A 9465-nucleotide genomic window follows, 5' to 3' on the forward strand; every position below is an offset into this window, starting at 1 on the left:
AACCATTCTTCTGCTAAGTATGTCAATGAGAACGGGAAGGCTCGTAGCATAGCCATATATATGTCTGCAATTTCATGCCTCAGACTTGTCATCGTGTTCTGAAACTGTTGAAGGTGTCGATTTGGATTTTCACCTGGATGTCCCTAAAACTTTGGTAGATGATGAAGTAGATTCGAACTCAGCTCCACTGGGTTAGTGATTGTAATGCACAGTGGTTGCGAATCTAAGCATGGAGATGTCAACTCTCCTAACTTCCTCTCCGGAGGTGGAGGTGGTGGAGGATCTCTCTCTTCATTTGTATTAACCATATCTTTTGTAGAAGATTCTGGTTGCTGATGTGCTTGTAGTACCGTTCCCTTGCATGTTCGAATTCGGCACCTTGGGAAATCCCACTGTTTCGGTGCCAGGGATTAGGTACCTGAAACAAAATTCTCAAAAGCTAAATCAAAAACTAAAAATAAAACTACAAACAAAAATAATTATAAAAAGAAATAACAACTAAAGCTACCAACTGCTCACCAGCAGCGACACCAAAATTTGATGCGTGTCGTAGGTGCAATCAAATTAATATCTTATTTCCACTCAATTAAAAATAATAATGGAAGTCAAGTTCGTCCCCACGAAGAGCAGGGAGATTTAGTTGTCAAAAGTGTCACAATGGGGGGTTTTGTTTTAGATTTTAAAAGCTAAATAAATAATACAACAATGAAAGTAATTAAGTTTGCAAGCAATGGAGAGAAACATGATCATGGAATCCTTCTTCGTTACTGAACAGTCATCAAAGTAGCATATTCATATATTCTTTGTAAATCACAGATTATTACCAACCGTAGGAAAGCAGGTACCCTTAGCTATCCCCAAAATTCCTTATATCAATGGAAAACAGGTACTCTTAGTCTCCAAATTCTATTCGTCTGAACCACCTTGAGGTACGCTTACAAGATGTAATTTAGTCGAATGCCTAAAGGTTTGTGAACTTAGGTTTGATCCTAGAAGTTAAACTCAGTACGCTAGGTCCACTTACTAGGGTTGTTTTTACTTGCGATTGCTCCACAGAATCCCTCTGCAAGGTTTCGCAATTTCTACTTGTGTAAGAGTTATTCAACAATTACGGATATCCTAACTCGTTACTAGCATTAGATTCACTAATAAACTGACTTAGTTGGCCACCTAAACAATTTATCAATCAATCATAAAATTATTAAAGTAAAAACAAACAATAATCATATGAATAATTTTTTAATAGACTTGTATGCTAAATTGAATCATGTATTAGAACTAGAATTCATCCCCAATCTAAGAAGTTTAGATACTCATAGTACTAACAAAACCCATGAGTTTCATATGATAATATAGAAAACAAATAGTTACAGCGATGAATCGCTCAAAAACCCTAGCTTTTTCCTCTTGTGTTCTTCTCTCCAAAGGCTCGATTAAAGATTAAAAGATATCCCCAAAAAAATATTAGAAGAGTCTCTTATATATGTCTCCAAATATAGGTGCGCTCCTGCTCAAATCCCGGTTCAAAAAAATTGCCAAAACTCGTTAAAATTCCAAAGAAAGTCACGTCCCAAGCTGAAAATCCTGTCGGTTTCACGGAACTGACAGTGTAAACTGTTTATTCGTCCCACGGACTTTTTCTCCTCTTCCCCTGAGTTTGCGTACGGTTGTAAAACTCCACCGTATTTTCCCCTGACTTTTGCTACGGTGGTAAAATTCCACCGTAACCTGCCCTGTTTTTCCGTACGGTTTGAAAATATCACCGTAGCCTTCCCTGAGGTTTTCTACTTCTTTTCCTTCTCGATCTCATCTTTACTCTATTCTCTGATATACTCAGCCAACATCCAAGTCCGGGTTCTTCTCGTCTGCAAGTCTCAACTGCTTCCTCCATCGAGATGAGCTAATTCCATCTTCTAACCAACAAATACATCCAACTCTCTTCTTCTTTCGCAATCACAGTCAACCAACAGCTCCAACTCGTCTTCATATCTTCCTACTGTTATCGAAACTTGAGCAGCAACACTATATTTTGCACCATTAAACTCTGTTTCTGTCGATCACCATTATCACTGCTATCAATGGCAGTGACCCAAAATCATCATCCTGTCTTGTAAACCAACTTGAGCTGCTTGTTTCTCCAATCCTCATTACTGCCAGCATTCTTGTAATTAGGAATATTAGGTCAAGTCATGTTGACTTGACTAGGTCTGTCTGAGTCTTATAAATACATCTCACTTGTGTCTGTAATCAACATCTAATAACAATACTGTAAGAATATCAATTCTAAAGATTTTACATGGTATCACTCGGGAAAAACAATCTACGATTTTTTTCTTTCGATCCTAACTTTTCATTGGTTTTCATCTCATCTTTCTAAAATATCATCTTCTCTTAGATGGAGAATCAATTGTTAATTTCCGCTGCATCATCATCATCAAAAGGTTTTCCTAAGAAGAAGAAGAAAAAGAAAAAGAAGAAATCAAATTATGATGCTGGAGAAGATTTTAATTCTGCTGCTGGTAATGTACAATTTGGGTACAACGATGATGACTTACTATTTGAAAGAGGTATTTTTAGTTACAGTTACAAATATTTCTCAGTCCATGATTCCAAATTAGGGTTCTTCAACTTTGGGTTTTTTAAATTTGCTGGTTAATTTTACGAAGATTTATTCATCTTTTGAACCCTAATCCTTCTCTGAAGCTGTTTCTTCCTTTGATCCAAAATCAAAATTTTTGAGCTTAATTTTCAATTGGATTTCTTTCTTGATTACAAATATATATATCCGGGTTCTTTTGTTGATGGACTTACTTTCTCTATTCAACCGATAATCTTACTCTTGGTAGTCCAGGTAGATATTTGGGTCTTGTTAATTCATCTCAACTATTAACCCCAAATAAGTTTCTGGCCATCAAGTTCGATATTTGCTTAGATTCAATATTCAATGATCCTGCTGATAACCATATGGGCTTAGATATCGTTAGTTCAATTTCTATAAGAACAAAAGATGTTTCAAAAGGGTTTGATTTGAAAAGTGGGAATTTGATTACAGTTTGGACTTCTTAATAGAATGATCAAAATATTATGAATGTTTACAAAAGTCCGAAGCCAGAAAAATCAATACTAGTGGTGGTAATCAATTTTTTGGTTTATTTTAGTTTATGTTTGTTGGGTATCGATGTTTGGGCATTTACAGTAGGCATTACAGAAATTTCATATGATTAATGATTGGAATTTTGAGGCTTCTGGATTGTACCTTGTGAGGAGGCCGAGATCATCCATTCCTCATAATGTGTCTGATCACGCCATTACACAACAAGAAGGAGTATGTACTACGACAAAAGAAGTTTTGCGAGTACTGCGCAACAACTACAACCACAGTCAGTACCCTTGGTTCATATGAAACCATCACCACCAGTACCGGTACCAGTACAGTTCTCATCACTACCAGCAACATTTGCATATGAAATAGGGTCATCATCGTCAACACAATCACCCGTCTATGAAGTAAGGTCGTCACCGTCAGCACCGTCATCAGCGAATATGGAACCCCTGATTACCATGAGAGGAATTCCCTGTGACATGAATTGGTTCAACTACTCATCAGCAAACATAGCATCATGCATCGACAAAGTACAACTACAACCTTTGGATTCTAAAGCAGGTTTGTCGTCATCACAATCATCAGGGAGTATAGTGTAGTGGCCTACTTTGTTTGAATAATTTCAGTGTGGTATGGAAGTGTTTGATTACTCATCAAAGAATGTGACACCAGGAGTAGTATACAAGGGGTAGCTTCAAGGATGGTGTACTGATTAAGGGAAATTACTTCTTGTTTATGAGTTTATGTCAATTGAGATACCATTATCAGTAATACTATACTATTGGAACTACTATTCCCAACAACAGCAACATCCACTTCTTATCAACAGAATCAACTAATCAACAACAACAGCAACAATTTCAATATCAATCCAACAACAGTAGCTTCCGGGTAACATCAACATTCATATGGGTAATAACTTTTTAATAACAATTTTCCCCATTTGTTCATTGTTATTTCTTTTTGTGTGAGTTTAGCACATGAAGTAATAATTTTCAATACCTAACTGGTCCTAAAAACATTTCATAACCAGTTATATGACTTGTTACTTCAAAACAAGTCATATCAATCCTTTAAAGATCTGGTCTTACAAACACCAGTTTCTAAATATCAATTTGAGTCTCTTAACCAACAGAGAACACCAAAAACATTTGAGTCTCTTAACCAACAGAGAACACCTATCCAATTACCAGAAGCTACTATTTCTGTTGTTATCCACCTTGTGATGCTGCTAATTCTAGTGGTATTGTTCATACTTCTAATACTTCTACTGGTGTCGTTACTTCTAATATGTGTTCATACTTCTACTAGTGTTGTTACTTCATACTTCTAATACTTCTACATTTTGCTGCTGACAACGTTACTTTCGTGCTTCTGCTGATACTTCTGGAGCTTAGTGCTAGTTTATCGTTCCTGCAGCTTACTTTTTTTTTTTTTGAGAGGGTTTAGTATCATCTTTCCTTTTTACTTGTCAAACTCTTACAATGTCTTCCTGTAACGTTTGAGGGGGGTGTATTAGGAATATAAGGTTAAGTCATCTTGACTTGACTAAGTCTGTCTGAGTCTTATAAATACATCTCACATGTGTCTGTAATCAACATCTAATAACAATCCTGTAGGAATATCAATTCTAAAGATTTTACACTTGTCGACTGCAACATTCTCCCCGAGTTTCTCACTGCAACTCTCCATCAGCTAACATTATCTTGTCGTGACTGAACAACAACAACACAATTAAGAGTTTATTCTTTACTGCCATTAACTCGAGTTGTTGACCCAAATCTCAGCCTCGAGCTCTAACTCCATCGATCAAAAGCAGCAACTCATCCAGTCTTCATCTCCATCTCTTCCTACTTGAGTCCTTCTTAGTCACAACAACCATCACAGACTGTCGAGCTCTCTAAAGCATCGTCTCTGCCATCAACCCATCACTCGAGCTGAGCTGATACCTTTCCATGTTCAGTCCATCTCAGCTTCACTTTTTCACTGCTTCTCATCACTGGCAGCAGCAATCATCAGTCATCCATTACCGAGCTCCACCTTCTCATACACTGTCCCTGCAAACCTCCATATCTTCTCCATGGATCCAAATAACTCCAACTCTCTCCATTGTTGCCATGTTTCCCGGCTCCGGACCCTCTTCTATCTCATTACTTCCTCGTCACTGCCAAATGCTAATGGAAGAAGTTCAACTATCAGTCTTAGAAGACTGACAGTTCAGTTCTTGTACTGCGTCTTCCCCTAGTAATGTAATCGGGTGCCTTTATAAATTATGTGCCTTTGCAAAATTTAGCAACTTTGACTCGCTTCCAACGCTTGTAATTTCTTCATACGATGTCGGAATGCCTCCATTCTTTTTCCGTTGGCTTCATCTTTTCGTCCTCGTCGAGATGATATCAAGGACTCCTAGATATGAACGAGCTTTACTTGGTCTTTGGCCCTTCTCCACCTGCGGCTAACTTCTTTTATTGCACAATTAAGTGCCAATTCACTTCTTTTGAATGATTCACCTAACAAAACATAAATAAAACAAAACAATCGTAATATATAATAACTTGCAAGAAACTAAGAAATTACTAGCATGGATTCGATACTAAATATATGCAAAATATGCACTTAACACATAGTTATGTGTAATCACAATAATGGCTATTCCAAACTCTAGTTATTCTTCCTAAAAACACAAGTATAAAATTCTCATAAGAAGATTTCCTAGACATTGAGACCTCTGAAAAATTCTTTATGGTCCCCGAACTCCTTGTCGTCAACAGCCATGGGAACATATGGTTCGTGAAGAAAGGAGCCAATTCCAACAAACCTTCTAGGCTGAAAATGTCGAACCAGGGCCTTCTGAATTTCAAGAATTCTCAAAAAACGAGACTTTATTTGTTGAATCACCTTTCTTGTCTCCTTCAACTCTTCAAGAACATCAAGAAAACTTCTGAGAATTTGAAGGAACAGCTCTTGGCTTCCTCACATTCCTTCTTTTTATTTTCAAAGTTGGAGGTAACGGAGATCTTTCTTTTTCCTTCGTGATTGATGGCTTAATAATCATATTAACATCTTTTCCTTCAGAAGACATGATGTTTGGAATATCCATAAGCGTACGGATTTGTGAGAGGAAATCACACTTCAACAAGCAGTTTTAAGTTAAAAAAGAGTTTCAGGGAAGGAAAAAGGAATGTAGGGTTACAGAACTTTTATACACTTCAAAGGATTCACGTACGCACAACTCATACCCTATAAAAGGCTGAATTATCAATTTTAACCCTCTTTTATTGATTAACCAGGAAAGACCTTTCCAATATCAATTAGATATGGAAAAATTCCAATCTTTCAAAATAGGCAAAGCTCAAAAAGAAAAGAAAACAACTTTAAAACCATATTTGTTTTTCAAAAGCCTGAGATGTGCATAATCTGTCTCTTTTAATCAGGCACATGAGACAAAATGCACTAACCAACACAATTTAAGTTGTGCTGGGATGAACAATAATCTGTCCATCACATCTTTTTTGATCGGAATTCATAGAACCATGTTTCTCATAGTTTTTAGACCATAACTTTCTTTCCAATGGTCTTGTCTTATCCTTGGAAACTAAATTCTTTGACAAAGATAAAATCTTACATACCTCTGCGGTCTTTTGAACAAGTTTAAGCTTGTTTGCTAATCGATTTGCTCTTCGTTGAAGTTTGTTGACATGTCTCATTTTGTGTTTGTACTTGTAACACTTTGATAGTTTATGACCCTTGAGTGAACAATATGAGCATGTCAACCTGGAATATGATTCAGGTATCCGAGATGTGCAAGCTGCTAGACACACAGTAGAACCTGAAAAATTAGACAGAGAGTTTCCAACGGAAAAGTCAATTTTTTCTTCCAGATTGGTTGAGTTCTCTTTTGAAAGAATATCAAGATTGATGTATGTATTGCTACAATTATCAAAATCAATATTTTCACGCAGAAGTGCAGCAAGACCTTTGTTCCCAATGTATTTCTTTCGATTTGGACACTCATTTGAAAAATGACCAAAACCTTTACACTTGAAGCACTGAGGCATATCCTCGTCATCAGTCTCATCATTATCCCTGTTTTTAGGAGGAACACGATTATGGGGCTTAACTGATGACCTGGATTTATCTCTGGAGAACCGTTTACTTCTCTTCAAAAGAATATCCCTAAATTGTCTAGTGATCAACGAGACTGACTTGTCAAGATCTTCATCTGATGAATCAGCCTCAGAAAGATCATCTTCAGTGAAGCAAACACTTTTACTTTTATCAAGTAATTTAGTGTTCTTTTGTTCTTTGAAAGCAACATCCTTTCCAGATTTGGATGTATGTTCATGATCAAAGATCTTTAACTTCCCAACCAGAGTATTTCTGAAAAGCGTTGTGAGATTATTTCCTTCAACGATGGCATGCTTATTAGAATTATATCTAGATGGCAGGGATATGAGAATCTTCATCATAATGTGCTTTTCAGGAATAGTCTTACCCAATGTAAAAGATGCATTAAAAATTTCAGATACTTTGTGATTATACTCATCAAATGAATCTTCATCTGCCATGTGAAGGTTTTCTCAATCAGAATTTAGGTTTTGAAGCCTAGCTTATTTTTCATATGTATTCCCTTTAAATATGGTTTCTAAGATATCCCAGGCTTCTTTAGACTTTGTGTATGTAGTCACATGATGCTGAAGATCTGGGGTAATGGCATGTATGATAGTATTTAAGCCGTCAGAATTTTGCTTTGCAGCAAGGATTTCTTCTGGACTATATTTACCAATATCCTTATGTATAGATACATCGCCTTCTGTATTAATCGGAGGATCATAGTCATTAACAACACGTACCCATGTTTGAACATCACGAGCTTGAAGAAAATCACGCATATCGATTTTCCACCATAAGTAGTTTGAGCCATCGAAGACTGGTGGTACGTTTATGGAGATAGAATTTTTGTCCATAGAGTCAGATCGCTACAAACACAGACTTATAAGGTCTTAAACGTGTTTGCCTGCTCTGATACCAATTGAAAAAGTGTGGGTCTAACAATCTCACCCAATATTTCGCTTAACAATCTGTATGGACTAACTCTAATATACTTTTAAGAGAATTAATTAGACAGTCAGACTCAATCTTAATAAAAAGTGTATCAAGGAGTTATATCTCAATTTATCGATTCAATACTTACTCAAGCAAATAGAAATATGCGAGTCTAATTGAATACAAGAGAAATTAACTTGAACGGTACCAAAGACCAATGTTCACGTATCAATCAATTTCAATCAACAACCAAAGGTTGGATTTACCAATTGATCGATTCAACGCACAACCTGTGATATTTCAATTATATAACAAAATATAATGCAGAAAATAAATAACACAAACACCAGAAGTTTTGTTAACGAGGAAACCGCAAATGCAGAAAAACCCCGGGACCTAGTCCAGCTTGAACACACACTGTATTAAGCCGCTACAGACACTAGCCTACTACAAACTAACTTCGGTCTGGACTGTAGTTGAACCCCAATCAATCTCACGCTAATCCAAGGTATAGTTGTGCTCCTTACGTCTCTGATCCCAGCAGGATACTATGCACTTGATTCCCTTAGCTGGTCTCACCCAACACTAAGAGTTGCTACGACCCAAAGTCGAAGACTTTAATAAACAAATATGTATCACACTGAAAAGTCTACAAGAATAGATAAGTCTGTCTCCCACATAAATACCTACGAGTTTTGTTCCGTCTTTTGATAAATCAAGGTGAATAGGAACCAATCGATAACCCGGACATATATTCCCGAAGAACAACCTAGAATTATCAATCACCTCACAATAATCTTAATCGACTAGAGAAACAAGATATTGCGGAATCACAAACGATGAGACGAAGATGTTTGTGACTACTTTTCTATCTTGCCTATCGGAGAAATTAATCTCGAGACAATTTTACAATTGTACTCAATACGATAGAAACAGCAAGATCAGATCACGCAGCTACAAAAAAAATAGTTGAATCTGGCTTCACAATCCCAATGAAATCTTCAAGTCATTAACCTACAGGGTCTCGATAGAAACCTAAGGTTAAAGGAGAATCAAATATAGCTTATACAACTAGTATCCACGGGAGGTCTAGGGATTAGGTTTCCCAGTTGCTAGAGTTCTCATTTATATAGTCTTCAAATCAGGGTTTGCAATCAATGCTACCTTGGTAACACACCATTCAATATTCACCGTTAGATGAAAACCTGATTAGATGCAAGCTAATATCTTCCAACCGTTAGATCGAATCTTAGCTTGTTATACACAAATGAAATGCACATTCATTTAGGTTTGTGTAACCGTACCTAAAGATGTAT

The 9465-nt window shown here is 36.6% G+C and overlaps 1 long non-coding RNA gene across 1 annotated transcript; it reads left to right on the forward strand.

Annotated features, from left to right (window-relative positions):
- Positions 1–2243: 2243 nt before the first annotated feature.
- LOC113289559 lies at positions 2244–4747 on the forward strand. Its single transcript, XR_003331065.1, has 2 exons — positions 2244–2567; positions 3209–4747. It is a non-coding gene; the product is annotated as an uncharacterized LOC113289559 (long non-coding RNA).
- The last annotated feature ends 4718 nt before the right edge of the window (positions 4748–9465 follow it).

Source organism: Papaver somniferum, chromosome 6 (assembly GCF_003573695.1).
Source record: "Papaver somniferum cultivar HN1 chromosome 6, ASM357369v1, whole genome shotgun sequence".
In the NCBI taxonomy this organism is placed as follows: Eukaryota; Viridiplantae; Streptophyta; class Magnoliopsida; order Ranunculales; family Papaveraceae; genus Papaver; species Papaver somniferum.